This window comes from Triticum dicoccoides, chromosome 2A (assembly GCF_002162155.2).
Source record: "Triticum dicoccoides isolate Atlit2015 ecotype Zavitan chromosome 2A, WEW_v2.0, whole genome shotgun sequence".
NCBI lineage: Eukaryota > Viridiplantae > Streptophyta > Magnoliopsida > Poales > Poaceae > Triticum > Triticum dicoccoides.
In genome coordinates, this window is record NC_041382.1 from 284,655,295 (window position 1) to 284,663,501 (window position 8,207).

At 41.1% G+C, this 8,207-nt stretch overlaps 1 long non-coding RNA gene across 13 annotated transcripts; it reads right to left on the minus strand.

The window, feature by feature from the left end:
* Positions 1–232: 232 nt before the first annotated feature.
* LOC119354407 lies at positions 233–6,822 on the minus strand. Of its 13 annotated transcripts, none has more exons than XR_005170871.1 (12): positions 6,133–6,821; positions 5,976–6,042; positions 5,716–5,880; positions 5,216–5,425; positions 4,774–4,935; positions 3,987–4,122; positions 3,303–3,904; positions 2,650–2,904; positions 2,383–2,455; positions 1,219–1,720; positions 502–634; positions 233–394 (listed from the first exon to the last, which is right to left on the minus strand). It is a non-coding gene; the product is annotated as an uncharacterized LOC119354407 (long non-coding RNA). The 13 variants fall into 13 exon arrangements; XR_005170868.1 differs by having other exon boundaries at positions 3,303–3,414; positions 3,502–4,122; XR_005170875.1 differs by having other exon boundaries at positions 3,303–3,414; positions 6,133–6,819.
* Between the last annotated feature and the right edge of the window lie 1,385 nt (positions 6,823–8,207).

The following is an 8,207-nucleotide window of genomic DNA, read 5'->3' on the forward strand; positions in this document are numbered from 1 at the left end:
GAGGTGCATTGAGTACTTCCCTACTTGAGGTGATCAGATATACTAAATTAAAATGCAATGATCACATCACAGATTATAAATTGTTTTCTTAATTTACCATATCACCATATATCCAACCTTTATGCGAAACAGACAACTTACAATTGGAGTGATAGTTCAGTAAGAAAGAACATTTAGCACAAAGGAAGATTAATTTTGAAAGGAAAAGAACTTGAAGTGAACATAGAAAAAATTGATGCTCGAGTGACTACTAATATCATCTAAAAATATGCAAGACAAAATAAGGGGTCAAGCCAATCAAGTGAAAGACGTTTGAACTGGAATTAGACACATTGTACATCATCAATCATTAGGAGTTGGACCCCATAGGAGTGAAAGACGTTTGTCTCCTGGTCTGCAAGCCAAGAAAATGTAGGAAGACTATCAGCGCATATGCAGCAAGAACACCATGGTAACAGTAGTAGATGATTGAGCGCATTGTAAATAATGGGGTGACCTCACCTCAAGTAGATCGCGTTAGAATAGAAACAACATAGGGAGTGGCGGTGGCACTTGTCGACCTTTACGCTGAAACAAAAGTATCTGATCTCAAGTCGAAACACAGTAGCATCAACAGATCCAATGGGCCTACCCTCTGTGAAATCAAATGGAATTTGCTGCAACATTATTAAACTAAGTATTGGTACCATGCAAGTTAGAGTGGTCTAAAGAATTTATTTGCATATCAAACGGCAAACAGGCAATGCAAAATTTATTTGCATATCAAGGCTTCTCATATTTAAATGCAAATGTATATTGTCACCCCATAGTTTACATAGAACAACTTGACAGCAAAAATGAAATTACATAGGCACAATATTAATTGTCCAGGTTACATAAACTTGGACCTTGCTAGTCGAAAGGATGGTACGGAATATATAGTGAAATTCAAAGTGGCATGCAATATATAACCGCAGTGGAGATAAATTTCCTAGATGATCATCCATACTCGCTACTCAGAGACAGTGGATGATTAGGTAAAGCTGTCTTTCACGGTGTTGAAGACGGAAACATATGCCTACAATGTAGAAAAAAATATGGCAAGTTTGTTTTTTGAAGGAAAGCCTCATGGCACTTTATTTAGATTGTGGCAGTGTTACATCGTCGAGTACATGAGAAAGTAAAAAACTGGGAGCAACATCTGCCCAAACAAAACTTGAGTTAACATCATAAGAGTACCTAGCCAGAAAATGTGCCAATCCATTAGCTTCACTTGGACAATGCTTGAAACAAATTCCAAGAATTTCATGAGCAATATGAAAAAAGTCCGCAAGTATTGCTACATTGGGACCCAAAATCTCAATTTTTCCACTACGTGCTTCAATCAGTTCTAGACAATCTGATTCGACTGTCACCTTGGTGCACCCAATCTCTGAAAGAAGCTTCAAACCTCGCAACAGCGCCAAAGTTTCAGAAGTTTGGGCATTAAGAACATGGTAAATTAGCTCGGAAGCTCCCGCAATAGCTTCCCCTCGAGAGTTTCTAAGCACTGCAGCAACTGAACCTGTTCCATCATCAAAGTAACTTGCGCCAGTATTCAGCTTATACGAACCCGGAGCAGGTTTCTGCCAAGTAAGCTATGGTTGCCCTGTCCTCATTTCCTTTAATTAGATGGGCTTCTACATTAAAGCATCCATTCCCAAATTTTACTGGGGGGCATTCAACTATTGGGTTTAGGAACCTCGGAGAAAAAATTCTTTGTGAACAATATGACAACGAGGAAACCATGAACTTGGCAATAGAAGGGGGAAAACAAGCAGTCTTTCAAATCTAAGGTACGTTAAATTAATTGCAGTATGATCATGCAAGTGTTCCTTCATTTGTATTTTAATTAGCAATTAGAACTGGTTCACTTATAGTCAATATACAACTACAACATTTATTAGTGTTTTCCTATTTTACAGTACTCTGCAGTGTAGAGTAACCACCAACTTCATGAGCGACTAGCTAAATTATCAACGGTGGTTTTGCATCCAGTGAAACTCTATCAAGTTCAGTTTAGTTTGAACGATGATGTATTGTTGAAATTTTACCATCCAGATATAAAATGCAAGGTTTAGACACTTTGTAGCACAGTTAGCAAGGCGAGTTGTATCACAGGACATGCCTTTTCAAATCGTTAAAGGGTAGTACTTTATGTATGTACCTAATCAAGGTTCAACACTGTCATGTCTTCCAAAAGTTTAAAAGTTATCAGGAATGTAGTGCAATTACTAATTAGCCATGTCATGTTTTAGCATAAAATAATTTTTTTTTCATTTAGTATATAGTACAGAAAAAAGTACTCTCTGGAAGCATATACATAATATAAATATAGTTGAAGGTCCAATGATAATGTCATACCTGTAGCAGTGGCATCACCTCAAGAAACAGTACGACTAATGAATGTTGCCATATTTGTTCATACTAAATAACCCTACATCAGAAAACAGAAGCTAAGTGTCAGCATGGTTTGTGAGAAGAGGATGCCAATACATTATGTTCATAGCACAACGGTAAATCAAAGGCAACCATGCTTTACATGGCAGAAGTTCCAAGGGAAGATAATCTAAAATGATATCTAATTGCGTTAATACATTGGACAATATCATTTCCAAATTTGGAGTTTACCATCCTAAAAACTGGAAGTCCCAGCATTCAGAAACCACGACCCTCCATTGCTACTGCCATCATCTTGTCATTAACTGGTTCTGCAAATCCAATAGACGATAATCCTTCAATGCAACAAGGAGGGCCATACGTTTATGTTCTGATAGTAGCTATCGACTATCGTTGCCCCATGACCACCGCCTCAACGGTTGTCTTCCAGGCTCAGGGTTGCGAGTCCTCATATATGTCATCAAGAGGAGCGTAGGACATATAGCCCTGCGAACGAAAGCAAATTTGTATTGTTACACAACACCTTTCAAGGGATAAAGAGAACAATAATAAATTAAGTCGCCCGACAAAAAAAAACATTTCGGTCATTTCATCAAGCATTTATCATTAATCAAACCAGCAACATAGTACCACCATAAAAAACATCAATAATTAGATTTTCTTCAGGAATCCATTCCATATAATTCAAAATTGGCCGCTCATAGTTTCAAATATTTCTAAAATTGCTTCAAGGAAAGAGTGTAGACTGTGGAACATAACACCGCTGGTACTCTAAACCGTATCATCAAATCTCTGAATTAACTTGAAAGATAATGTATCAAATCAGCAAAATTATCATATTAAAATTTTGTCAGTAGTCATTTTCATCAGCAAAAATGAAGTACCTCTAGAAGATCTTGCAAAATGACAATTGTTGTGCAATGCACTTGGGATTACATGGAGCCCGTTAGTATCTTATGATCAGCATCAAATATGGTCTTACTAACTCCATTTAACCTACAACAAAATACACTAATCCATAAACAACTATAGTTAGCAGTAAACTGAACTCACATGTAGCACCGAAAGGCTGCAAACACGTACTTGGTGCTGCTGAGCGGAAGAATATTAAACTGTCACTTCAACCTTACATATTACAAGGGAGGAGATATACCACATTACAACAACAGGCCCGAATTGCAGCAAATATATATAGCTCAATGTGTATTATTCATTTTAACACACTATTATTACTTGATATACTGAACTTCAATAGTAGTACATGCTTTAGAAAGCAAGCAAATTGTTGAGTTGAAAGCTAAATTTGCCTAACAAACTGTAGCACAAGACAGCGGTAAAACGAAAAAAATAAGAGATGACAACTTTTCAAATCGAAGAATATTTACATTAGTATTTCTTAGCCAACACAGACAATGAGAGAATAGCATATAAACAGTTAAATGAAAATAAACTACTTTCACTATTTAGGCATACGAAATATGTAAACCTGAAAGAGCAAAGACCATGGCCTGAGAATCCTGAGCTTATTAAGACCCTGAGTAGTGCCTTTGTATAAAAGGGAAACTTACTCTATCCTTCCCAGAATAGACAACCATAATGCATGAAAGTAGAAACATAATTGCTCTAGCTTTTTCCTCCAACAGTGGTGATACTCATGGTTCTCTGTCCTAGACGGAACATACTTTTTCAAGCTGAATGGCAAAGCTGCAAAATGACAACATAAATTCAGAAATATCTTGGATTATTCGTGGAAAATATAACTAACACAAAACAACAACATCTATCCACCTAAAAGGAAATTACCAATGAGCGATAGCACATATTTTGAATGTTATCAAAAAGTAGGGAATGGGGAAAGGGAAAAAAGTAATAAACATATACTTTGCACATTTCTTGACATGTCCAAATACATAATTAATTGCTCGCCCACAATTCCTTCAGTTTAGTCATGTGTAAAATTAAAAGCTAAACATGAGAATCAAGTTCGTCCACAGTTCTATATGGTTTGCTGGTAGACACACTGCGGGTTCATGATCGAGACCATGCAGTGAAGTAATGAATCATATAGAACTAAACCCCAGCTGTCTGTTACCCTCTTCGCAACAGCAGTTATGTTTTATTGAAAAAGAGGTAGCCCTCCAATTTACATTATAATAAATGAAAGCAGGTCATACTCTACTCCTAAGAAAAAACAAAGAAAGAAAAAAATAGACAGGCTCAGCAAACTGAAGATGACAGAATGTAGTTTTTATTTATACTGCAAAGACAGGGGCAAGCTGATAATTTGTAGCCTTCCCGGTTGTTTTCTGGAAATTTCAGCTGAATAAGCTGCAATACTTGTAAGTTGTAAAGTACCTCTCGTCAAACTGAAAATGTTTGTAGGAAACATACATCTTCACCTAGAACTCATAGTTACTGGAATCCTCGAGCGAGGGAGAATCGTCGGCCTGAACTGTCTCGGGCGGTTTTTGCATCTCCAAGTGAAGAAAACATCAACACCAATACATAACAGAGATTCTGGGAAGGGAAACAAAACATCATCTACGTGCACATAGGTTGATCGTGTCAGTGAACCAAGAGAGGAACTTTGCAGGGTACAAATCACTACATTGCTGTAAGAACCAATCTGGCTTGCAGCTACACTTGCACCTAAATATGAGTGGTGGTCAAGGAGAGGACAAGAGCATACCAAATGAGAAAAACGACAGGAACACCCGATTTAGAGGGGTGTAATTAACCAATGCTTGCATAGTCATAGTTAGAGAGAGGGATGAAACAGGGAAACATGAAAGCTTACCGGAAACTCATTTTGAGCCTGTTGCATCTTTCAAATGGATATTGTACCCACTTCCTCCATGGTAAGTCACATCCATCTCCACACTTCAGAATCAAAGCAGTAGTCTAAGTGGGGAAACAAAAACAAATAAATGTGATGTTGTCTGAGACAACTCCACGAGGCTCATGCTGCCACCAAACCGGAGGCCCTCAAAGCTCGCCGCCGTTGTACCTAAAACACACAAGGCGCTCCCTTTTCAATAGTGTTGCAAGATGGAAACATCATTTGCAACTCTCAAATAATTTAGATGAATGACATGGCATCGAAATAAACAATTACAGTTACTAAAAAAACATCACCGGCTACAAGCTGCATCAGGTTTAATATGCCATTAAATTAAACAGAGCAAACAAGTTCATTTCCCAACAGTTGTAGGCATGTCAGACTTTCAAAAAAATCTATCTATCTACCACATAAATTCATCACACAAATCACACAACAAGAGACATCTCGGATTTTACCTACAAAATTCCACTATGGCAATCATCACCACCTCATCACAGGAACAACCACCCTTCCTCTCTCGCTGTCGGCTGCCAATCCAGTCTCGCAGCCCCATCCTCGTAGCTCGCAGGCCACCCCAGGACACTCTAGTGAACATGTTTCAGTTTTCTTCTCTTATCCGCCTTCAGAAAGGATCAAAGAGAACGTAAGCAAAGCTACTCGTCTTGTTATGATTGGCCGGAACTAATTATTTGAAGAATGAAATTAGATGGCTTACATAGGTCAATCCTCCCCGTCCTTCTTGGATTTTCATCAAACACCATGTAGTCATAGAGAAACCAAATCTGCACAAACAATGATAGAAGCTCTAACAGGCACAGCAGTGCACTGGAAGGAGGCAAAATCAGAAAGAGATGAAGAGTGTGTGCACCTACTTGAGCAGGAGGCGATGGAGCCTCGTGCAGCTTCTCCTGGTCCACCTCGACCTTCTATGTGGCACGGCTGCCCCAGCTCCTCAATGGTCAGTTCCGGCTTTTCGGCTCCGTCGCTCATCCAGGAGAAGGGCGACCGGTTCCTCTAGACGTGTCGCCGCCACAACAGGAAAGCCGACCTGTTGCTGCCCCTGCAGGGCAATGACTGGCTGCTGCCCCGCCGCCTCCACGCCCCAATACGCCTTGCATGAGAGGAGGGGAGGAAGCGTCGCTGGGGCGAGGAGCTGGAGGAGGAGCAGTAGCAGGCCGTGGCGGTAGCAGTGCGGGCAACAACGGTCGGAGAAGAAGGCGCGCCGCGGGTTGAGGGAGGAGCTACAGCAGCTCAAGATGGGAGGGAAAGGGGTTGGCGGCGCAGTGGGAAAGAGGAGAGGCGCGGGGCTCGGGAGGGGATCCCTCCCGTTTTCCTCTTGCCTGCCTCCCGAGCTGTTGCCTCCTCGTCCACAGCGCGTGGTCGGGTGCGGAGGCAGGGGAGGAGGAGGTGATGGAGGCGGAGGTGGAAGAGACGAGGCGTCCAAGAGGATGGGGGAAGTGGTGGCGGCATGGGGAAGAGGAGAGGGGTGGGAAGAGACGGGGAATAGAGAGATCTTTTCCATGAGATAGAGGGCTGGCGAGGAAGATATTTCCATTGCTTTGTTTCCCTCTTTTCGCCCACCGAAATGAGGCAACCTACATCGTTCTTTTGATGCAGCAGGTAACCAGGTCCACCCGCCATCCGCTCGGGAAGCAGCGACAAACGTAGCAAAATACCAACGGTTGACCAGCTGCCAGCGGCCAAAAATGAGCGCTAGTAAAAAGATCGTTTGGCCCTGGATCGCTAGCGCGCTCAGTTGCCCTCGTTAGGCGGGTAGCCTAGCAGGGTTTATATGTTCAATGTTCTTGTAACATACTGTTTGCTTGCTCTAAATATTGCTAGCTGATGTTATTCCTGATATGTTAGTATTTTCACTAAGTCTGTGAAGCAGATATGTTTTGCACTTTTGCCATGTTTGTTTGAATCTGTTCTAGTATGTTTTAGCCGTAGTTCAGTGTTAATGTTTTGTCAAGCATCTTGAGTCGATCACTTCCATATGTCTTGTTGATATGTTGGTGTGCGGCAGCTTAGTTTGTTGTTGCATTCTAGATGGCATCGTGATGTTAATCGCAGAATTGTGCCATTCTTGTTTTGCTCGCCATTTGCAAACCGTGCATCCAATTCCGGTGATTTTTATATCTATTTCGACCGAAATCATCTCATCTTTCCAGCGGCACACTTGGTTTGCCAATTTGATGACTTGTTCATCCTTTTCCTTCCGGAGCACGCATATGCATTGCATATCACATCTCGCTTATCATGCCATGTTTTGCGTCATGTTGCTTGTGCATTGCACTGTGATTGATTGTTGGTCCTTTGCTTGTGTTCTTGCTTTGGGTAGAGCTGAGAGACAAGTACGTGATTGAGGAACCTGTTGAGTACGCTAACTAAGATCAAGCTTTCATCAACTCTGAGAACTTTGCAGGCAAGATGACCATTCCCTCGAAATCACTTTTATCTTTGCTTGCTAGTTGTTCACTCTATTGCTATTCCGCGATACCTACCACTTGCCTTATCATGCCTCCCATATTGCCATGTCAAGCCTCTAACCCACCTTTCCTAGCAAACCGTTGTTTGGCTATGTTACCGCTTTTGCTCAGCCCTCTTATAGCGTTGCAAGTTGCAGGTGAAGATGAAGTTTGTTCCATTTTGGAACATGATTATTGTTGGGATATCATTATTATATCTTGTTTACTTTAATGCATCTATATACTTGGTAAAGGATGGAAGGCTCGGCCTTATGCCTGGTGTATTGTTCCACTCTTGCTTCCCTAGTTTCCGTCATACAGGTGTTATCTTCCTTGATTTTGCGTTCCTGACACGGTTGGGTGTTATGGGACCCATTGACAGTTCGCTTTGAATAAAACTCCTCCAGCAAGGCCCAACCTTGGTTTTACCATTTGCCTACCTAGCACAATATACCTTCCCTTGGGTTCTGCAGACTCAA